The sequence below is a fragment of the Manis javanica genome, chromosome 16, assembly GCF_040802235.1.
Source record: "Manis javanica isolate MJ-LG chromosome 16, MJ_LKY, whole genome shotgun sequence".
Lineage (NCBI taxonomy): Eukaryota > Metazoa > Chordata > Mammalia > Pholidota > Manidae > Manis > Manis javanica.
In genome coordinates, this window is record NC_133171.1 from 61848196 (window position 1) to 61872645 (window position 24450).

General features: G+C 48.4%; 2 long non-coding RNA genes and 1 other non-coding gene across 4 annotated transcripts; 2 read left to right on the top strand and 1 right to left on the bottom strand.

The window, feature by feature from the left end:
• TRNAL-CAA (transfer RNA leucine (anticodon CAA)) lies at positions 1-106 on the top strand. Its single transcript has 2 exons — positions 1-38; positions 61-106. It is a non-coding gene; the product is annotated as a tRNA-Leu (tRNA).
• A 1618-nt stretch (positions 107-1724) lies between these two features.
• On the bottom strand, positions 1725-3752 carry LOC140846875 (uncharacterized). Its single transcript, XR_012126372.1, has 2 exons — positions 2587-3752; positions 1725-2124 (listed from the first exon to the last, which is right to left on the bottom strand). It is a non-coding gene; the product is annotated as an uncharacterized lncRNA (long non-coding RNA).
• On the top strand, positions 2131-9058 carry LOC140846874 (uncharacterized). 2 transcript variants are annotated; one of them, XR_012126371.1, is made up of 2 exons: positions 2131-2606; positions 8411-9058. It is a non-coding gene; the product is annotated as an uncharacterized lncRNA (long non-coding RNA). The 2 variants fall into 2 exon arrangements; XR_012126370.1 differs by having other exon boundaries at positions 8459-9058.
• The last annotated feature ends 15392 nt before the right edge of the window (positions 9059-24450 follow it).

The window sequence follows — 24450 nt, forward strand, 5'->3', positions numbered from 1 at the left end:
GTCAGGATGGCCGAGTGGTCTAAGGCGCCAGACTCAAGCTCTGCTTCCCCGCGTTGGGGATTCTGGTCTCCAGATGGAGGCGTGGGTTCGAATCCCACTTCTGACACATAAGTTTTATCGTTGAATTTCGCAAATATATAAATTAAAGCAGTCTGCTTTAAAAACTTGACAAACAGTTGTTTTAAAAATTGACTTAAATTTTTCTCACAGGGACTGGTTACAGAAAGCACTAAAAGCTGAGGCATCGCGATATTTCTTGGAAGCCGCGAGACTTGGGGCAAAAACTCAATAAACAACGGAAATTACTAGAGGTTCACCTCTCTAAGACATCGCGAGAAAATACGGAAATCGCAAGACTTGGAACCCGGGAAATGCTTTCCTCTCCTGTGGTGGTATGGAAGAAAAGAGTCGGTGGTCTTGTTTCCTTCCTCTTGTTTTCTTTGTTCGTCTGCTTTGCCCCATACCCATACGCTTCACAGAATATTTCCAATAACACGTTCCCAACCAATCCCACTTCTGTCTGGCTCGTGGCAGTGCTGTCTCTACACAGATCCTTTTCTCTGTTCTCCATTTTCGGAAATCATGGAATTAGTTCCCAAACATTTCCTTTGTAAATTAGGTTTATACTCACACTGGAATCTGATAATTATTGATTTGTCTCCTCAGTCAAAATTGAGTACCATTTTAACTCATAAGTAAAATGTGAAAGCCATACTTCGCTCCAAATGTGACCACCATCAATACTTGATTGTATTTCTTACAGTATATTTTCTCTACATTCATATACACATATATTCATAAATAATTTGTATGTGTTTCATACAAATTTTTTCATACCAAACACCATTAGATGACACATTTTTCATTTAATATACCTTGGGCTCTTTTCATATAAACATTTAATTATTTTTCCTTACAAAGTAAATATCGCAAATCAGATAATTTATTCACCCCTTTTTTCTGCTAAACATTTAGGATATTTCTAATTATCTCTCATCTAACAAATATTAATGAGTACCTACTAAGTGCCGGGGGGTGCAGCCCTGGGCTGTAAAAATATAGCATCGGATAGGATAGAACAGAATAGAATAAAAAATTAAATTTTAATACAATAGAATAAATTTCTGGCCTTGTGAAGCTACTATTACAATTAAATGGCTTTGTTTTTGCCCCAGGAATACCACCTTCCAAGATTTCCATATCTCTCAGGAGAATATACATCTGGGCTTGACACTACATGTTTAATGACACCTTTTGAAGACTCATATCTCAATGCCTATATATTTCTCTATCATTATGACCACTCATGACTGTACTCATTTGATTACTGATTTTATCCTAATAGTCAAAATGTGAGAGACTGGGCAGGTGAAAAGAAAGCTGGTTCATTTGACAAGAATTCTCAGGAGACATTCATCATGGATAAGACCCAATTGTTCCATGTGAGAGGCCACATGCTGAATTCAGATAGCTGGAACCAAATGGTTTCGAGCACTACCAAACAGTCTCAGCTCTCTGCAGTTTTTAAATTAACTGTGGTTAGGTGAAATATGAAATGAAATATGAAAGCTTAAGGAAAAGAAATCAAAGGAGTTCTCACGATTTCTATTATTAAATATATAACTGCACAGGGTATAATATATCATGCATATATATGTTACAGAACATACTGGAAAAACCTGGACGGGATCACTGACGTAAGAACCAAGCGGCACTCGGAAGTCTTGGAGTGTTGAGGTTTATTTTGCACCAGCAGACTCAGAGGGGCCATAATCTCCCATGGTCTGAGTCCCGAACAAAGGCAAGGGGAGCAATATATATCTTTCTGCTTCTGTATCTGCAACATTTCTATGTGCACAGCAGATGAGCAAGCAAGGGGGAGTAAATTTACAGAGTGAGGTTAGGAAGTAAGTGCCTGGCAGAGCAGGGAGTGAAGGGGAGAGGGAAGTTAAGGGAGTTTCTGTTGTCTTTGCTAAGAAGAGCAGCAAAAGGGAGCCACCTGGACTAGATTGCTGTCCTTGTAAATTTTTCCCTATCATATCCACCGCCCTCATAAAATCATTTTCAGAGAAGCAGACAAGTATATTTCCAAAAAGTGCAGAATTTGTAGTTTCTGCTGAAGAACTGCAAGAGATAGAAAAAGACAAGAAGATAGAATGAAGGAGAAGAACTAGCAGCACTTTCCTCTGGAAATTCCTAGAAGAAAAGCAAATAAGGATGCTGTCTGAAGGGTCCCCACTAGTAAGATGGCAAACTTCCGGCTCTTCTTCGGGGTCCTCGGTTCCTGCCGGTGCCACCTGAAGCTCAATCACCTCTCGCCCCCCTCCCAATCCCAGCACCTAGCCAACAGCCACCAGCCCCGTAGAAGTGACAACTCAATCAATTCATGCCCCTTCCTATATAACCCAGCAACTTTCCCTAATAAAGCGGAACTCTCCGGTGAATTGCTGCTATGTGTCGCTCCTTTCCTTTCATTGGTGCCGAAACCTGGGAGACGGGACACCCCAACTGGGCCCCGTCTTCCCCCCGACACCAGCAGCAGTTTGCCCTCGTCCTCTTTTTCCGGCGCTGGCTCATCACACTCACCACTCCTCTCTGGCCTTTAGGTAAGTTTTCCCCCGGGGGTGGGCCACTCTTCTCCGAGCTATCGCAGTGCCATTGACCGTGATCGTCCGGCAAGGCCCTGACGCTCGGGGATGAGGAGGGAATTCTCCCCGCCTCAGGCCTTCACGGCTGCGGCGGACCCTCAGGCCCCTCCTCCAACAGCCATAAATCCCCGCCTCAAGCCTTCACAGCTGCGGCGGACCCTCAGGCACCCCCCTCCAACAGCCATAAACGAGGTGACTCCTTTGTAGATGAGAACGCTCCCTTTTCCCCCCCTCCTCCTTCTGCCCCGTCCGCCGAAAACGCCTAGCGCTAGGTACCACGTGACTCCGGCACTCTGCCTTCTTAGGGAAGTCTGGGTGACGACCCACACTTCCTAAGAAATTCCGACTCGTATACGAGTTTCCGCAGACCACCAAGGATCATCGGGGACGCCCTTTGTCTCCTTGTGGTCTGCTTCCAGTCCGAGGATCTCTGTTCGTCTTCCCCTGTTTGTCTCCTTCTCTGTCCTTTAGCCATGGGAGCCTCCTCATCCCTCCCTGAAGGTTCACCTCTTGAATGCCTGCTTAAGCATCTGGCTACCCTCTCCCTGATGCCTGATATAAAACCAAAACTTCTCCGTAAATATTGCTCCCAAGATTGGCTGACATACCCCCTAGACAATAACAACCAATGGCCTGCAGGGGGAACTCTTGATCCTAACATCACTCGCGATCGTTTTAACTACTGCCAGCTCCTGAAAAAATGGAAGGAGATTCCCTATATCAAAGCTTTCCACCTCCTCCCCCCCCCAAGTTCTCCTAGCCTGCAAGCCGCCGCCCCCGCAGAAGCCTCCCGTTCACTCCCTTCCCCTTCTCCTACAACAGCCCTTCTCCCTTCCTCCCCCACCATCTCCTCCCCCATCTCTCCTCCTCCGCCTTTGTCCCCCGCAGATTAAGCCTGAGCTTTTCAGCCCCCCCTTTAACTAGGTCCCAAGGGCCTCCTCCGTTATCCTCATCACCTGTTTCTCCCCTGTTAGGGACCGCCTTTGTCTTCTCACATGTTTGTAGAGAGAATGGGAAAGCACCTCCCCCCATGTCTGAACGCAGCATGGGAAAGCACAAGCTAAACAAAAACCGGTGCAGTCCTTAGAAGTTATCTGTCCACAAAAACATATCTTGACAAGACTCCTCACTCTGAAAATAGGGAGACCTTGAAGATGTGTAGAAACACCGCCCCTGCTTCTAAATATGCCCTTCCCCACTTGTGTATGTAGCAGGAATAGAGAACAATGCATTCCTGTAGCTCAGTTAGTAGATCATAAGACTCTTAACCTCAGAGTCATGAGTTCAAGCCCAACTAAAGCAGCAGAGCCAAGCAGCTGGACTGCAGGCTGGCAACATGTGGGTCTGATTCTATCTTTATTTTCTTTGCCCCCCTTCTGCACTTCAGGACCTGCTCGACTAGGCACGGCTTGACCGCGTCACTCCCCCACAGACTGAACCAGAACCCTTCAATCCCCCTCAGACTTAGTCCCGAGAGCCTGCCAAAATTATCACCCCCTCCTAGAGGTAGCAGGATCCAAACGCATTTAAGAGATTTAGCCCAACTAGAGAAACGCCTAAGTTCCTTTTCCACTGATCCCACGATATACATCAGGGAGTTTCAATGGACGCTCCAGTCTTACAGCCTCACACATCATGACATTTTCATGCTCCTAGCCAATACTCTCCTCCCTGAAGAGCGTAGACGAGTTTGGGACTTCGCCCAAACTCACGCTACCGAAACCCACGAGACTGACCCCACCTATCCCCCTGACCCCACTGCTGTCCCCGAACAAGACCCACACTGAGATTATAACACCGCCATAATTCTCTGCTCTCGAGATATTTTTGCCTCCTGCTTAATAGCAGGTCTGAAAAAGGCAGCTCGTAGTCAATTTTCAAAAGCTCCAAGACATAATTCAAAAGAGAGACGAAACCCCCTCCGAGTTCTTAGACAGACTCACTCAAGCCCTATTACAGTATACCAGCCTGGACCCAGAAACACCTGAAGGAAGACATGTCCTTATGACATACTTCCTAGCTCAAGGCTACCCCAACATTAAAGCTAAACTCAAAAAGTTAGAACAGGGCCCCACTACCCCACAGACTGAGATCCTAACAGTAGCCTTTAAAGTCTTCCATAACCGGGAGGAGGAGAAAGAACGCCATAAACAAAAAGCTGATCAGGCCAATTTCCAGATGTTGGCCCAGCTGATAAAACCACAACCTGGGCGCCCCTCTACAGACAAGCCCCCCCCAGGAGCTTGTTTCAAGTGCAGAAAAGAGGGACATTGGTCAAGGGCGTGCCCCTCCCCCAGATCTCCTACCACCCCATGCCCCAGATGCCACAAAAAGGGCCACTGGGGGTCTGATTGCTCAACCACCCGAAGGGGAGGCTGGACGAACAACCCCCATCCTAAGCCCGCCATAGTGGAGCTGGCAGAAGAAGATTGACAGGGCCTGGGGGCTTCTCGCCCGACCATTTCCATCACCAAACAGGAGCCCAGGGATACTTTAAGAGTAGACGGTCGCCCCATCTCCTTCCTCCTAGATACAGGAGCCACCTTCTCAGTCTTGCGAGAATACGGGGGCAGTACCATGCCTGCCATTACTCCTATAGTCGGGGTAGGAGGTAAACAGATTTCCCATTAAAACGTCCCCCCCTTTTATGTACAATCCAAGACAATCCCATACCTCTCTCCCACTCCTTCCTGGTTATGCCCCAGTGTCCCATCCCTTTACTAGGATGAGACATCCTTTCCCTCCTCCACGTTTCCATAACTATATCCACTCCCACAGCCCCCAGTACTCCCTTTCTGATGGCCCTCATAGCCAACGACCACCCTCTACCCAATGAAAGCTCTGGTTCCGCCCTCATACACCCTGTAAATCCCAAAGTTTGGGAAATTACAAGCCCCTCCGTAGCCCTATGTCCTAATATCGTGATCCCTCTCAGTATATGTGTCAGGCCCAATACCCCCTAACCACTTCAGCCCTCATAGACCTCCAACCCATCATTCAAGATCTCTTAAACAAAAATTACCTCAAACCCACTCACTCCCCATTTAATACCCCTATATTAGCTGTTAAAAAAACCAACGGATCTTTCTGCCTTGTCTAAGAACTTCGCCTCATCAACATGGCCATTGTCCCTATCCATCCCTTAGTTCCAAATCCATACAGCCTCAGCATCCCACTTCTCAGTCCTAGATCTCAAAGACCCATTTTTCTATCCCTCTAGACCCCTGTTCCCAAGATTTTTTCATCTTCACCTGGACGGACCCATACACAAGACATTCTAAACAACTCACTTGGACAGTTTTGCCACAAAGCTTCCGATATAGTCCCCATATTTTTAGACAGGTCCTAGCTCAGGACCTCAAACAGTTTCATCATAATCACTCCAAGTCCACCTTATAATACATAGACAATCTTCTACTCTGCAGTCTCTCGTGGGAACAGTCTCAACTTGACACTGCCTCCCTACTTAACCTTCTAGCTTCCAGAAGTTACAGAGTATCCCCCGTCAAAGCTCAAATCTCTTCCCCTTCTGTCACTTACCTCAGATTCCTTCTATCTCAACAAAGAAAGTCCATTACCTTAGACAGAAAATAGCTCCTCTCTGACCTGCCCATTCCCAAAACCAAGACAGAAATCCTTTCCTTTCTAAGCCTAGCTAGATATTTTAGAGCATAGATCCCTAACTTCTCCCTGCTCCCTGTTGGCAAGACCCCTATACGACCTCAGCAAGAGCCCCCCTAAAACACCATTATCCTCCTCACCCCGACACTCCTTCATTAAGCTCCGTCAAGCCCTTGTAGAAGCCCCAGCTCTCCATCTTCCTGATTTGTCAAAGCCCTTCTCATTATACATTCATGAGCGGTCCAGTCAAGCTCTAGGAGTCCTAGGCCAATATTATGGCCTATCCTTTGCCCCAGTAGCTTATCTCTCCAAGCAATTAGACCCCACAGTTCAGGGATGGGCCCCCTGCCTATGAGCATTAGCCGCTAGACAGCTCTTGCAGAAAGAAGCTCATAAACTGACATTCAGGGCGCCCCTTTCCATTCTGTCCCCACATCACCTAAAAGATCTCTTAACCTACAAAAGTTTATGGACTCTCCCTCCCTCCAGACTCCTGACCTTACTGTCCTCTTTCCTCCAAAATCCCGTTCACCCTCTTTGCCATCCATACCCGAATCATGACTTTTTCCTCCTTTACTGTGCTCTAGCTTTTTTTCCCCTCATTCCTATTGTCTTCCCCTTCACCCCAGCCTCCTTTGTATAGCGATTCAAAGTTAGACAGACTTACACACAGCATCAAACAAAAGTTACTGCCCTCATTGCCACATCAGACTGCCCTCTGAAAGGCTGCTCTGAGCCTTTATACCTCCACTTTCCTCCCTCCACTGAAGTGTTCACTAGCAGCTACCCTTATTCTCCCTACCTCTGCTTCCTCTATGACCAAAGACAAGCCTATTGCAGGTGATGGCCAGACACCTACAACAGATGTCCCTACTGGTCTTGCGCCATTCACTACATGAGTAACTTCCAGTACCCACAGTATTACTCCTCCAACCGTTTCATGAAATATCCCAACGGCTCATTCTCCTTATCAATCTCAGATCCCTGGGACTCTTGATGAGCTGCCAGAGTCACAGCCTCAGTTTACTATGGGGGGGGGTCCTCGACCCCCCATGGTACCCTTCATATCTCTCAAAAGTATGTTCCCTCATTCCCAGATCTCTCAGTTTGCATCAGATATCAGACATTCCGAAAAAGTCATTATCCAAACTCTTGACGGCGCCTCTTCATCTTCTTATCCCCACCCCTCTTCCCATTTCTCCTACTCTTCATTACAGCTCATTCAGGACACCACCATCTTTCTCAACCACACCCTTAACACAGCCAATTGTTTCTTGTGTGCATCACTACAGCGCCCACTGCTGGCCGCCGTGCCCCTTAATATTTCCAACTACTCCTTCCATGCAGAAAGACAACCCCTCTGCCTCCTGGCAGACATACCCCTATGGGAACCAGAATGCGCAGATAATCTCACCATCCACCATTGTGTATGCCCAACTCCACCCCCCTCCAGTGCACTTCACTGCCTCTCTATCTACACCCCTACCTCCAACTCTAAGACTTTTACGCAACCGGGACACTTCTTTTAGTGTAATGGCAGTCTTTTCAACTCAGTGCCTCTCAACTGCGATACACCCTGCATTCTCGTCACCCTAATCCCACGGTTAACACTTTACAGCATGGCAGAATTCCTTGAGCTCCAACCTCCCTTGCCCTCATGCACAAAAAGAGCTGCTTTCCTTCCCATCATGGTCAGTAGCTCTTTGATCACCTCAGCCATTGGGGCAGGGTTTTCGGGAGAAGCCTTGGGTCACTCTCTATAGGCAGTTAGAGATCTCAACACCAAACTTGAGGAGGCCCTGACATCCACTGCCGATTCTCTAGCCTCTCTCCAAAGACAAGTCACTTCGCTAGCTAAAGTCACCCTTCAAAACCGGCGAGCCCTAGATCTGCTTACAGCCAAGAAGGGTGGCACCTGCATCTTCCTCTGAGAAGAGTGCTGCTATTACATCAACGAATCCGGCATTGTAGAAACTGACATTACCAAACTCACCGACCTTGCCTCCAGCCTCCACTCTGCTTCCAATTCCAATCCATTCTCTTCAATACTAACAAACCCCCTCCTTACCTGGGTCTGGCCCATTGCAGGCCCCATAATAATCATTCTTCTCGCCTGTCTCTTCTTACCCTGTATAATAAAGTTCATCAAATCCCAAGTCGGAAAAATCTCTAATCAAGCTTTCAACCAGCTTTTACTCAGGAACTACCAGCTTCTGGCCACAGAAGATCCCTCACCCTCAGGTGACCTCCTCACCACACGCTGAGATGGACCCCTCTCTCCGCTGGAAACTGTTCCTGGAAACAACGGCCGCAGACGCCTGGCTCCTGACACCCATATCCTCTTGGCACCATTGGAATCAACAGGTCCTCAACCTATGGTTACAGGGAACCTTCATTGATTTCCAAACCTGAAGAAGTCCACATCTACTCGTCCTTACTGCGGGGAGTCCTATCAACCCTTTCCTCCCAATCCTCAAGCCCTCACTCCCTTCTACCCCCCTGTTCAGCAAGAAGCAGTTGGAGAGAAAGCAACGTCCACAAACTCATAGAGGAGAAAGGGGGGAATGAAGGGTCCCCATCAGTAAGATGGCAAACTTCCAGCTTCTCTTCGGGTTCCTGGGTTCCTGCCGGCGCCACCTGAAGCCCAATCACCTCTCGCCCCCCTCCCAATCCCAGCACCTAGCCAACAGCCACCAGCCCCGTAGAAGTGACACCTCAATCAATTCATGCCCCTTCCTATATAACCCAGCACCTTTCCCTAATAAAGCGGAACTCTCCGGTGAATTGCTGCTATGTGTCGCTCCTTTCCTTTTACTGTCATAAATGACTTTTCACATAATTGGAATATTGGATTTTAAAAGGCTGTTCTTAGTTACAAAAAAAAACATGATTACAGAGTTTTTGCAAAACTGTTGTTATGAGGAACTTTCCTCTTCCTGTTTCACAAGTACCTCTTAGAATTATTGGGAAAATACTTCAGCACTTCATTCACTCTCTCCTTTTCCTCCCAATAGGAAGAGAAATCTGAATAGTGTAAGAGTGTTTACCTTCTTTGATCCATATTTCTCTTTTGGATGATATTAATATTCAGCTCTGTTTCTGTGATCTCCCTAGCCCTTTGCATTGGTGGTTTTTAGGGGTATCTGTACCTTCACAGAGCTGCTAGGTGAGTATGTCTACTGGGTTTCAGGTTTAGACATTGGAAGAAAGAGTAGAAAAAGACCGTATTAGCTTCGGATTCGAACCAAGTTCTTCAATCTACATTTACCAGCCACAAAGTTGATATTTTGTTTCTGCCACATAGGTCTTATTTCCCAATTATTAAAGTATACTTAAAAAGAAAAAGAAAGATTAAATTATGACTCTCATGCAAATAAAAATGAATATGTGTCAAATATTTGACTCAGGGAAGAAAAATAAATAATTAAGGAAGATGTGGTTTCTTTTTCAGAATTCAACCTATATGTCTGGATCTACCCTACTTCTCCCTATGGTGTTCGCATTTGCAATTCTATAGTGCAATAAGAGTTAACTATCTTGTGAAAAGCTTTCATAAAAGCAAAGGAATTTCCCACTTCTCACTCCTCTTCCTCTTCAAAGTAAAATGACATTTATCTATAAAGTGGCTTACAGGGAATGCGTATGAAGTCTCTTTTCTTCAGCAGCTTCCAAGGAGAGTCCAGCCTCCCAATATTACTTTATTCCTTGAGAAAACAGAAGGTGAACTCCCTGAGGCAAGCAGCCATCATGCAGGCAACTGTAAGACATCATGACAAGTGCTAGGAGAGGCAGAAGAAAAAGCTTCCGTAAAGTGCTTGATAAATTAAGGTTTCAGTATAATGAGAAAATGAGGAAAGGAGTCTGGGTAGTGAGTGGGGAGTCTGATTTAAGCAGAGGGAACAGCATGTACAAAGGTCTAGAAAGACTTAAAGCAGTTCAAAATGATTTTTGGAAAGTTTGTTACAAGGTTGTAGGAAGGAAGAAAGCTAGAGAGATTAGCAGGGGCTCTAACACAAAAAGTTTGGCTTGTAGTGTTTGCTTTATAATCCTGAGCGTAAGGCTGGAGGCACCAGAGGGAGGGGTGAGCACGTTGGACGAGCTCAGCCCTCACCAGAAAAGCAAAGGGGGCAGCAAAGCCCCCAACCCCGGCCTAATCAGGAAGAGACGGACAGATTCCGGCCTGATGACGCACCAAAATCCCCAGCTGCTGCCACCTCCCAACCTAGAAAGGAGTAGTAACTTTCTAGTCCTTTGTCTACTGTAAAGGCCAATGACATGTGCCTTGGGCTAGCCAATCCTCATGCCACTGTAGACCTATGCTCTCCCTCCCCCTAACTTCTTTAAAACTCACTGCCTGCCCTACTGGGCGCGACTTCTCCTGCCTGTGAACATCGCCCGGGATTGCGCCCTATTAAACTTTTGGCTCCTTTGTTGCCTCCTCGCCTGGTCATTTCAGCTCGGTTTTACCTTACATCTGGTGCCGAAACCCGGGAAGGAGATAGTGTGCAGGGCTCCGGCCGGCCACTGATAGCTCCCACCCTTCCTTCCCCGATCCAGGACCTCCACTTACTCTCAGCACCTAGGATGGCGATTCGGTGAGTCCCTCCTTCCCCCCAGTCTGTTTTCCCAGTCCTGTCTCCACCTGGTTCGGTTAACTTAGAAATCGTAGCTACGTCCATGTTCTCCAGGCATTATGCCTGTCCTGGTCCCAAGATAGAGGAGACACCCTCATCCAGGCTCCCAGATCTCCGGGGAAGAGTACGATACTTCCCTGTATCCTCCTAACCTGAGCGAGTTTGGGACACTGCGCTCACCAGTTTAGGGGCTCCAGGAAACAGGGAACAGACATGGGGAACCAGTACTCTAAATCAAAGACTCAGACCCCTCTGCTGTGTCTCATATCCAATCTGGCGACCCTAGATATAGTGGAGGAAATCCGTAAATGGAACCTGGTCCGAGTCTGACTCTGTTCTCAGACTTGGCCCCAGTATCCACTAGACAATCAATCTCACTGATCCCCGGAGGGAACTTTTAATTTTAGCCTCCTCACTGACCTAACTAACTTCTGTCAATGAACTGGGAAGTGGTCTGAAGTCCTGTATGTCCAGGCCTTTTGGACATTGCGCTCCTGCCCTGACCTTTATGTTAAGTGTTCAACAAACCAGGTTCTCCTGGCCCAATCTCCAGGTAAGGATTGTTAGCCGCTTACTCTGCCCAGTCCTTCCTCTTTTCCAGATCTGCTGGAGGACCTCAGTTTCCCCCCTCCCCCAGCCCATGATCCCCTCCCCCTCTCTCTGCCACCATCTTTAAATCCCTTGTCCTCACATGCATTGCCTCCATGTTTAGGTCCTTCATTCTCAGCCATGCTGTCTTCCTGCCCCTCTCGTCTTCCGGTGTCCGTGCCACCCCCCCCTCTCCTTCCACCTTCACTGCCCTCTTTCCCCATGGGAACAGGCTCCTCCCACCCTCCAGTTCCAGAAGCCACGGACAAGACTCCTCCCAGCACAGACCCGCCTCCTTTCTCTCCTGACCCTACACCCCTCCCCACACCCACCATTCCCTATTTGTATCCTCCTCTTCCTGCATTGCCACCATCTTGTCCTTCACTTTCTGTTCCCACGCCGCTGCCATCTTATGGGCCTGTGCCACCCTTAGAGCCCAGTTGGTTCTAGCCCTCCAGTCACCAGATCCAAGGCCCAGTGGCCACCCCAAACCAAGGCCCAACTAGTAGCCCCTCTCCAAGAGGTTGCAGGAGCAAAAGGGGTTGTCCAGGTTCATGCCCCTTTTTCCCTAGGGGAGTTATCCCAGATGGAGAAATGCCTGGGCTCTTTTTCCTCTATCCCCACAGTTTATACCAAAGAGTTTGACTACCTAACTAGGGCCTATGAACTTACCTGGCATGATGTACATGTTATCCTAACCTCCACTCTTACCTCTGAGGAATATGACCATGTTACCTCCGCTGTCCAACATTACGCAAACAAGGCACATAACACGGATCAGGCCGAGCCAATTGGGATGGAGGCAGTTCCTCTCACAGACCCCCCCATGGGACTATTATAATACCCGACATGGGGGAACTCAGCAGAACCGATTGCTCTGGTATTTACTGGCAGGTATGAATAAGATGACCCAAAAGGCCATTAATTATGATAAGCTGAGAGAGATTACTCAGAGACCTGTTGAGAACCCAGCCTGTTTTCTTAGCCAGCTCACCAAGACTCTCTCTATACATACCCGCCTCGACCCTTACTCATCATTGGGGTACACGGTGTTGACTACTCATTTTATTACCCAGTTAGCCCTGGACATAAGACGTAAGTTAAAAAAGGCAGAGGAGGGGCCCCAGACTATACTCCGTGATCTGGTAACCATGGCCTTTAAAGTTTTTAATACCCGTGATGAAGAACATGAGAGGAGGATAGCACCACAGACCCAAGTCTTCTCAGTGGCCCTACAACTGACAGAACAGGGGTCTCATCACACCAAAAACCGGTCAGGAGCTTGTGAGCCTCCAGGATCTTGCTTCTGGTGTGTCCAGGTAGGCCACTGGGCAAAGAGATGCTGCAACCTGACCAATAAGCCAACTAAACCCTGCCTGGTTTGCGGTAAGAGAGGTCATTGGAAGGTAGAGTGCCTGGCTGTGGAAGGTCATCCCACCACAACAGAGTCTTGTGGGAGGCAGGCCTCCCTGAGGGACTCCCCTCTGGACCTGCTGGGCCTACTTGAAGACTGAAGCTGCCTGGACTTGAACACCCCTATCACCCTTGCCGAGCCCAGGGCCACGCTGTGAGTAGTTGGTTACCCCAGACATCTCCCACTTTATGGTCTTAGACCTTAAAGATGCATTCTTCACCATCTCTCTGCACCCTGATTCCCAGTTATTGTTTGCCTTTACCTGAGAGGACCCAGACACCCACCAAACTAGACAACTGACTTGGACGGTCCTCCCTCAAGGCTTCCAGGACAGTCCTTACCTTTTTGAATAGGCACTGGTGGAAAATCTGTCCCATCATGACATGGGAGTCAGCAATCTCCTCCAGTATGTCGATGATCTCCTTCTATGTAGCCCCACAAAAGAGGCTTCTGTTCAATACACGGCTTCCCTTCTAAACCTCCTGGCTCAGCAGGGATATAGAGTCTCTCCATCAAAAGCTCAGTTATCCACCCCACAAGTTACACACCTTGGAGTGGCCCTAACTCCTTCTTCCAAGGCACTCACAGTGAACTGAACAGCCTCCATTAGAACTCTTCTACCACCCACTCAGGAACTGGGATCTTGTCGTTTCTCAGACTGGTGAGGTTTTCCTGACACTTTGTCCCTAACTTTGTCTTATTAGCTAAGGCTCTGTATGCCGCTGCCAAAGAAACACCCTCTGGGCCACTCACCTCTCCTACAGCAGTGGCCCAAGCTTTTGAAGAGCTGTGAAATGCCCTCCTCTCCTCACCCCCACTTACGCTGCCTAACCCTAACAAACCTTTTCTCCTATATACTACAGAAAAGATGGGAATAGCAACTGGGGTGCTGGTCCAGCCAGTAGGACCCGGACACCAACTGGTCACTTTCCTGTCAAAACAACTGGATCCCACTGCTAACGGGTGACAACCCTGCTTTAGAGCCCTGGCAGCGGCAGCATGCCTTGCCAAAGAAACTCTGAAACTAACGCTCCTACAGGCGATAACCATATGCTCTTCTCATCGTTTATAGGACCTTCTGGGCCACAAGTCCTTGGCCTTTCTCAGTCTATCATGAATGCAGGGATTTTACCTCCTATTTATTGAACACCCCAGTTAACTTTACAGGTGTCATCATCACTACAACCCACCACCCTCCTTCCTCCCGCTGGTTCATCTGCCATGCCCAGCCACTCCTGCATGGAGCTGGTGGAAACCCTTCAACTCCTGCATGAGGGTCTCCAGGACACGCCTCTCACTGACCTGGACTTAACTCTGTTCATGGATGGAAGCTCAGTCAGGGATTCAAATGGGTGCAGGTGGGTGGCCTATGTGGTAGTTTCCTCCTCCTCAGAAATAGTGGAGGTGGCTCCCCTGCTGATGGGGACCACCTCCCAAAAGGCAGAACTAGTAGTCCTCACCTGAGCCTTACAGTTGGCGGCGGGTCTTAGGGTAACCATTTACACTGACTGTGGGGAGCGGGCTATGCCCTTCCCCCACTTGCTGATGTGGCGGGAATGGAGAACAAAGAACATCCTGTTTACACATTCCATGAGCAACTGAAGGAGCCCTGCTGTGCCTACCCTTGCCTGGCTACCGCTGACATCAATACTGTGCTTGATTATCTATTGGATAATGCTATTTCCTGGAATAGTGTGCCTTCTTTGCTGCATAAATACTCTGGACTTTAATAAAGCTTTGCTGGCAATGTGCAGGAGTGTCAGCCCTCCCAGTTCTTTCTGTCTTTCTTTGTTTTCTTCAACCCCCACTTCCGCACTTCAGGACCTAGTCGACTCGGTGCGGCCGGACCGCGTCAAGTGGCACCCAAACAGGGACCAGAAGGAGAGGGAGAAGGTGAGGGCCACCATGTCGAGAAGAGAAAGTCCTGGCCAGGGTAACTAGAGAAGACACATGAGAGAAGAGGCACGCAAGCTACGTGGACGTGCTAAGTGATTTTTCTGGGAGTCCAATATGGGACAGGCAGGAAGCAAACAGCTTTATGTCTGCTGGTTGAAGAAATTCTTGGCTATTAGGGGAATTATAGTAGGGAAGCCCCAATTAGAAAGATTTTTAGACTTTATTAAGGAAGTCTGCCCGTGGTTTCCAGGAGAAGGGACAGTAGACATAGATTTATGGAATAAGGTAGGAGAGGGATTACAAACTTATTATTCTGCCCACGGACCAAAAAAGTTTCCAGTAGATACTTTTGGACAGTGGACCTTGATTAAAGATTCTTGAGATCTTAGGCATGAAGGATTTAAGATAGAAAATGTGAAAGTGCATGCCCTTGGTACTGGTCAAGCCACTAAGGAAAATGAAAGCAATCTTGCTTCTCCAGCCATCTCCCCATCTGCTCCACCATTAGAAGCGCTGGAAGGGCGTGAGCCATCTTATCACTAACCGGACAGCGACTCGGAAGAGGAGATGGAGGAGGAACAGAGCCCTCTAGTGGAGGAAGCTTTAGTTCAACTTTGTGATAAGGAGATAGAAATAATAGAGATAGCCTCCGTAGGCTCTAGCAAGAAAGTTTATCCATCCCTGCTCACAGCAACTGGGACAGGCCACAGACCCATCCGGAATACCTTTCAAAGAGTGGTGGAATGAAATTCAGGGCACCCTGAAGCGGCTTACTTTAGCCTTAGAAGCACAGCAAAAGATGGGACAGCTGCACCCTGAGAGAAGAGACTCCCCTGTGAGTAAGGCTGAAACAGCTCCCCTTGAAAGGGCAGGTTTTGATCCTGTTCAGCCTATATCCTCAGAACAAACTAAAGAGAAAACAGTGGAGCAAAAGACAGCGAAGTGTTTGGAACAGAAAGAAAAACAGCCCATAGAGTCTAAGGAAGGAAAGCCTCGTGTGCTCCCAGTTAATATGCAGAAGAGACAGAGAAAGGTTACTCCTCTTGAGGCAGTACTACAACAAGCTCAAGATCAGGGAGAGGACACACAAGAATTTTTTGCCTATCCAGTGTTAGAACAGCCAGGTGACAACGGAGAGGTATTCAGACAACATACATGTGCCATTTCCTTTCAAACAGTTGAAAGAGCTGAAAGAGGCCTGCAATAAATATGGCCCCACTGCTCCATTTACATTAACCATCTTAGAAGCTATGACTACAGAGGCTTTGCCCGCGGGAGACTGGAAGTCCTTATCACATGCATGTCTTACAGGGGGAGATTATCTGCTATGGAAATCAGAATTTTATGAGAATTGTCAGAAAACAGCTAGGACTAACACTGTTCAGCAAATACCCATTGTTTTTGACATGTTGGCCGGAGAGGGCCAATATGCTAAGGTGGATCAACAGTTGGTCTTTCAGTTAGCAGTATATGCTCAAACAAATGCGGCAGCTAGAAGAGCATGGAAGCTCTCCCAGAAAGTACTAGTAGAACAGAGGAGGTCTCTAAAATTAGGAAAGGGCCTGATGAGACATTTCAAGAATTTGCAGTTCGCCTATTGAAGACAACAGGGAGAACATTTGGAGAATCAGAGGCTAGTACTGCCCTAGTTACACAGTTGGCCTATGAGAATGCCAACAGTGCCTGCCAAATCACCTGTGGCAGATGGATGTCACGCACATCCCTGAATTTGGAAAATTAAAATATGTTCATGTTACCATTGACACCTATTCAGGTTTCTTGCATGCTACCGCTCTCTCTGGAGAATCCACTTCACAAGTTATTTGCCATTGCCTCTCTTGCTTTGCTGTTATGGGCATTCCCAAGCTGATTAAAATGGACAATGGATCTGGCTATACCAGTAGCTGCTTTCGCACATTTTATGCGCAATGGGGTCTTGCCCACAAGACAGGCATCCCCTACAACCCCCAAGGCCAAGGCATTGTTGAAAGAGCCCATGGCACTTTGAAAGCCCAGCTCAATAAAATTAAGAAGGGGGAGTTATACCCCATTACACCTTTGAATTATTTATCCCATGCACTCTATATTTTAAATTTTTTAACTCTAGACCTTGCAGGACGCAGTTCCGCAGAGCGCTTTTGGTGCTCTGGCGGTTGTCCACTCCTCGCACAGGTGCGATGGAAAGATCCTCTGACCGGCGTGTGGCAAGGTCCAGATCCTGTCTTTCTTTGGGGGCGAGGACACGTTTGTGTCTTTCCACAGGATGATGAGGGCCCGAGGTGGTTGCCAGAAAGGCTGGTGCGTCATGCAGACTATATTACTCCTGATCCTGCTCCAGCTTTGGAGGACCCCAGCTGAAGAGCAAGCAGCAGAGCAAGCAGTTCAGCACATATATTGTGCGTATGTTCCTGACCCTCCTCTGCTCCATCCAGTCAGTTGGAAGTCTCCCAAGGTACAGATTTACTCCAATGATTCTGACATTTTGGGAGGCCCATCGGAACACCTAGCAATAGGAGCAACAGCACCTTGCCTTCTGACCACCCTGTGTGCAGTGTGCTTACATCTTCATCTTCACTTAAAAATGACACATTGCCACTACTCTGGACAAAGTGCAAGGGCTCCCCTTCACTTGCAGGCACAGGTGGTGAATGGCCACAGCAGATGAACATCACTAAAGACTTTACATTGTAGACTTGTCTTTAGGACCAAATTCAAAGATGCCGGTCCCGCAATACAGACAACTCTCTATGGGACTTTGGTACACTCCAGATGGATACCCTCAAACCTCTTGGTGGAAAATATGGGTGGCTATGGGAGGGTTAGATTGGGATAATAGTACAAGTGTTAATGTAAACAATGACACACATGTGGTGGCTTGTGTTGCCCTCCCCATGCGCTGTTGGTAGAGTCTATTTCTATTAATATGACTTATCAAAAAAATATGTTTCACATTGCCTGTAAAAATTGCAGTCTCACTAGCTGCATCTCTTCTGTGTCAAACAATACCATGGTTCTTTAACTTAAGCAACCCCCTTTCCTTTTGATTCCCTTGAACCACACAGGACCTTGGTATGATGATAAGGGCCTGTAAGTGTTGATAGAATTGAAGAAAGCTCTAGACCATCCCAAGAGAGCTGTGGACCTCATTATTGTAGGGTCGTTATCTTTAATTTCCTTTATTATATCTTCTACTGTCGCAGCTGTAGCATTAACTGAGAATGTACAAACTGCAATCTATGTCAACGGTTTGACCGAACTGTGTTTGATCCTATTAAAACCACTCAAGATATCCTAGACACCCTCAAGCACGCAGCTTCTCCTTTCGGCAAGTTGGGAGACTTGCCCCATTTTCTGTTATCCATTGGGACTGCTCTGCTATGTCTTCTTGTAATGATATTATTGATACCTTGTGTCATCAAACTAGGATTATGGTCCTTTTTGCAACTGGGTTCCGAGACCCATATGCTAGCTTTTAAATGCCACCCTCCTTATATGAATGTGGAGAAGGGGACAGGATAGTCAACGACAGGTAAGTGTCTTGGAGACCTCTGGCAACCTAAGACAGGGCCCTCATGATGGAATGTGGGTATCAATGACTGGTAAGTCCAGATGAGTCATCCAGGAACACCTAAGACAGGCACTGTCACCCTCTTATAAAATAAAAAAGGGGGAGATGTGGGGAGCGGACTATGCCCTTTCCCCCACTTGCTGATGTGGCGGGAATGGAGAACAAAGAACATCCTGTTTACGCATTCCATGAGCAACTGAAGGAGCCCTGCTGTGCCTACCTTTGCCCGGCTACCACTGACGTCAATACTGTGCTTGATTGTCTATTGGATAATGCTATTTCCTGGAATAGTGTGCCTTCTTTGCTGTATAAATACTCTGGACTCTAATAAAGCTTTGCTGGCAACGTGCAAGAGCATCAGCCCTCCCAGTTCTTTCTGTCTGTCTTTGTTTTCTTCACCCCCCCTTCTGCACTTCAGGACCTGCTCGACTTGGCTCGGCCGGACCGTGTCAACCAACTCAAAGTATGCTTTCCTAATCGCATACAGCCATGCGGCAATCTGGAAGGAAAGGGGATTCCTCACTACCTGAGGGACCCCTATTGTAAATGGTAAAACAATTCATCACCTACTCCAGGCCTTAGAGGAACCCAAGGAGTTAGCTATTGTTCATTGTCGGGGACACCAGACAGGTACAGACCTGGTCACTAAAGGGAATCCTCTGGCCAATACTACTACCCAACAACTAATGTCGGGTCCTGATTATTCCCCAGTATTATTTCTCTCCCCCTCTATAACTCCTAATTATTCCAAAGAGGACAAACAACTTTTAGACCAGGGTGGAATAGCTGGACAACAGGGATGGGCCAGGGAAATCATATCTACAGTCCACCAATTCCTCCATACTGGTCCAGAGGCTATGTACAGGTTTCTGTCCCCTATCTTTGCCCCACCTGGGCTCCGAAAGACAGTTAACCAAGTACATATGGTTTGCACCATGCATCATCATGTTTCTTCTCAAGGCACCCTCGAACACCATGTATCCCTCCACCAGCTGCGGGGAGAACTACCTGGACAGGATTGGCAGATTGATTTTACCCACATGCCTAGACACAAAAAGCTCAGATATTTACTGGTCATGGTTGATACATTTTCAGGTTGGATCAAGGCCTTTCCTACCTGCCAAGAGACTGTGTTGGTGGTGGCAAAGATGTTGGTGGAACACATCTTCCCTTGTTTTGGCTTCCTGATGTTGCTCCAGTCAGACAACGGACCAGCTTTCACCTCAAAGGTCACACAACTGGTGGCTAACTCTCTAAATATCTCCTGGAAACTACACATACCCTATCACCCTCAATCCTCGGGTAAGGTGAAAAGGGCCAGTGGCCTTCTCAGGGATCAACTTACCAAACTCTCCTTAGAGGTAAAGACCTCCTGGCCAGACCTACTCCCAATTGCTCTCAAATGATTGCAAGCAGCCCCTAGGGGACCCACCGGACTAAGGGCCTTTGAATTAATGTATGGTAGACCCTTCCTTCTAAACACAGGCCTGCCTACAACTCCACCCCCTCTAGCCTCCTACCTACCTTACTTCTCACTCCTAAGACATCTGCTCGGGGAACACACAGACCAATTTCTGCCTCAACCCAACTCCGCCTTGGATCCAGGAATCATGGAGGTTCTACAGCCGGGAGACTGAAGGTTCCCCACCAGTAAGATGGCGAACTTCCAGCTTCTCTTTGGGGTTCTTGGTTCCCACCAGCGCCACCTGAAGCCCAATCACCTCTTGCCCTCCTCCCAATCCAAGAACCTAGCCAATAGCCACCAGCCCCATAGAAGTAACACCACAATCACCCCATGCCCCTTCCTATATAACCCAGCAGCTTTCCCTAATAAAGCGGATTTCTCTGGTGAATTGCTGCTGTGTGTTGCTCCTTTCCTTTCATTGGTGCCAAAACCCGGAAGACAGGACATCCCAACTGGGCCCCATCTTCACCCCGACACCAGCAGCAACGTGACCTCGTCCTCTTATTCCGGCACTGGCTCATCACACTCACCACTCCTCTCTGGCCTTTAGGTAAGTTTCTCCCCCGGAGTGGGCCACTCTTCCCCGAGCTAACACAATGCCATTGACCGTGATCATCTGGCAAGGCCCTGACGTTCAGGGACGAGGAGGGAACTCTCCCCACTTCAGACCTTCACGGCTGCGGCGGACCCTCAGGCCCCTCCTCCGACAGTCACAAATGCACTCACCGTCCCTTCCATCAGTGACGAAACGTTTAAGCAAAATTTCCCCGGGGTGGGCCACTCTCCTTCAAGCTATCGCAGTGACATTGACTGTGATCATCCGGCAAGGCCCTGATGCTCGGGGACGAGGAGGGAACTCTCCCCGCCTCAGGCCTTCACGGCTGCAGCAGACCCTCAGACCCCCATCCAACAGCCATAAATCCCTGCCTCAGGCCTTCACGACTGCGGCAGGCCCTCAGGTCCCCCTCCAACAGCCATAAATGAGGGGACTCCTTTGCGGATGAGAACACTCCTTTTTTCCCCCCTCCTCCTTCTGTTCCATCCACCGAAATCCGTTCTGTCTGCTGAAAATTCCTAGTACTAGGTACCTCGTGACTCCAGCACTCTGCCTTCTTAAGGAAGTCTGGGGGACGACCCACACTTCCTAAGAAATTCCGACTCGTATACGAGTTTCCGCAGACCACCAAGGATCATCGGGAATGTCCTTTGTCTCCTTCCGGTCTGCTCCCAGTCCAAGGATCTCCGTTCATCTTCCCCTGTTTGTCTCCTTCTCTGTCCTTTAGCCATGGGAGCCTCCTCATCCCTCCCTGAAAGTTCAGCTCTTGAATGCCTGCTTAAGCATTTGCTACCCTCCCCCTGACGCCTGATATAAAACCAAAACTTCTCCGTAAATATTGCTCCCAAGATCGGCCAACATACCCCCTAGACAATAGCAACCAATGGCCCGCAGGGGGAACTCTTGACCCTAACATCACTTGCGATCTTTTTAACTACTGCCAGTGCCTAAAAAAATGGAAGGAGATTCCCTATATCGAAGCTTTTCGCCTCCTAGCTCAAAATCCCTGCCTCTGCACCACCTGCTCCCCACCCCAAGTTCTCCTAGCCGGCAAGCCATCTCCCTCCCCTCCCCACACTCCCAGACCCTCATCAATTACCTTTGATCCAGCTGAAGAACCTCCACCATACAGGCTTCCCCCTTCGGCCCCTCCCCCTCCTACAACTCCTCCACACTCCACTGCCACCGCTGCCTCCAACCGCACAGAAGCCTCCAGTCCTCTCCCTTACCCCTCTTCTCCTACAACAGCCCCTCCCCCTTGCTCTACCACCATCGCCCCGCTGCCTCCACACCCACAGAAGCCTCCCGTCCTCTCCCTTCCCCCTCCTCTCCTCCCTACACCACCATCTCCTCCCCCACCTCAACCCCTCCTCCGCCGTCCCCCTCACCTCCCCTCTTCCCGCATATCAAGCCAGAGACTTTCAACCCCCCTCTAAGTTCCAGGAGCCTCCTCCACCTTTGCCCCCTCAGACACGGTCCCGAGGGCCTCCCAAAATTATCACGTCTTTGCCCCCATCACCTGTTTCCCCCACACAGACTGAGCCAGAAACCTTCAGTCCCCCTCAGACTCAGCCCGAGGGCCTCCCAAAATTATCACCCCCCTCCGGGAGGTAGCAGGATCCAAAGGCATCGTGCACATTCACGTCCCTTTCTCCTTAGGTGATTTAGGAAAAATAGAGAAATGCCTAGGTTCCTTTTCCACTGATCCCACAGCATACATCAGGGAGTTTCAATGGACCCTCCAGTCTTACAACCTCACACATCATGACATTTTCATGCTCCTGGCCAATAATCTCCTCCCTGAAGAGCGTAGACGAGTTTGGGACTTCACCCAAATGCATCCTACCGAAACCCACAAGACTGACTCCACCTATTCCCTTGGCCCCACTGCTGTCCCGGAACAAGACCCACACTGGGATTATAACACCGCCATGGGTCTCCACTCTCGAGATATTTTGCCTCCTGCTTAATAGCAGGTCTGAAAAAGGCAGCTCGTAAAGTAGTCAATTTTCAAAAGCTCCAAGACATAATTCAAAAGAGAGACGAAACCCCCTCCGAGTTCTTAGACACACTCACTCAAGCCCTATTACACTATACCAGCCTGGACACAGAAACACCTGATGGAAGACATACCTCCATGATACTTCCTAGCTCAAAGCTACCCTGACATTAAAGCTAAACTCAAAAAGGTAGAACAGGGCCCCGTTACCCCACAGACTGAGATCCTATCAGTGGCCTTTAAAGTCTTCCATAACCGGGAGGAGGAGAAAGAATGCCATAAACAAAAGGCTGATCAGGCCAATTTCCAAATGTTGGACCAGCTGATAAAACCACAACCTGGGAGCCTTTCTACAAACAAGCCCCCCCCAGGAGCTTGTTTCAAGTGAGGAAAAGAGGGACATTGGTCAATGGCATGCCCCTCCCCCATATCTCCTACCACCCCATGCCCCAGATGCCACAAAAAGGGCCACTGGGGGTCTGATTGCCCAACCAACTGAAGGGGAGGCTGGACAAACAACCCCCATCCTAAGCCCGCCATAGTGGAGCTGGCAGAAGAAGATTGACGGGGCCTGGGGGCTTCTCGCCCGACCATTTCCATCACCAAACAGGAGCCCAGGGTTACTTTAACAGTAGATGGTCACCCCATCTCCTTCCTTCTAGATACAGGAGCCACCTTCTCAGTCTTGCGAGAATACGGGGGCCCTACCACGCCTGCCATTACTCCTATAGTCAGGGTAGGAGGTAAACAGATTTTCCCATTAAAACGTCCCCCCCTTTTATGTACAATCCAAGACAATCCCATACCTCTCTCCCACTCCTTCTTAGTTATGCCCCAGTGTCCCATCCTTTCCCTCCTCCATGTTTCCATTACTATATCCACTCCCACAGCCCCCAGTACTCCCTTTCTGATGGCCCTCATAGCCGACGACCCCCTCTACTCAATGAAAGCTCCGGTTATGCCCTCATGCACCCTGTAAATCCCAAAGTTTGGGACATTACAAGCCCCTCCGTGGCCCTATGTCCTCCTGCCTCTATCAAATTACATGACCCCTCTCAGTATATCTGTCAGGCCCAATACCCGCCAACCACTTCAGCCCTCATAGGCCTCCAACCCATCATTCAAGATCTCTTAAACAAAAATTACCTCAGACCCACTCACTCCCCATTTAATACCCCCATATTAGCTGTTAAAAAAACCAACGGATCTTTCTGCCTTGTCTAAGAACTTCGCCTTATCAACATGGCCATTGTCCCTATCCATCCCTTAGTTCCAAATCCATACACCATTTTATCGCAGATCCCTGCCTCGGCATCCCACTTCTCAGTCCTAGATCTCAAGGACGCATTTTTTTTCTATCCCTCTGGACCCCTCCTCCCAAGATGTTTTCACCTTCACCTGGACGGACCCATGCACGAGACATTCTGAACAACTCACTTGGACAGTTTTGCCACAAGGCTTTTAAGATAGTCCCCATATTTTTGGACAGGTCCTAGCTCACGACCTCAAACAGTTTCATTGTGATCACTCTGAGTCCACTTTATTACAATATATAGACGATCTTCTACTCTGCAGTCACTCGTGGGAACAGTTTCAACTTCACACTGCCTCTCTACTTAACCTTCTAGCTTCCAGAGGTTACCATGTATCCCCCATCAAAGCTCAAATCTCTTCCCCTTCTGTCACTTACCTTGGATTCCTTCTGTCTCAACAAAGAAAGTCCATTACCTTAGACAGAAAATGACTCATCTCTGACCTGCCCATTCCCAAAACTAAGACAGAAATCCTTTCCTTTCTAGGCCTGGCTGGGTATTTTAGAGCATGGATCCCTAACTTCTCCCTATTGGCAAGACCCCTATACGACCTCAGCAAGGGCCCCCCTGAAAAACCATTATCATCCTCACCCCAACACTCCTTCATTAAGCTCCGTCAAGCCCTTGTGGAAGCTCCAGCTCTCCATCTCCCTGATTTGTTGAAACCCTTCTCATTATACATTCATGAGAGGTCCAGTCAAGCTCTAGGAGTCCTAGGCCAATATTATGGCCCATCCTTTGCCCCAGT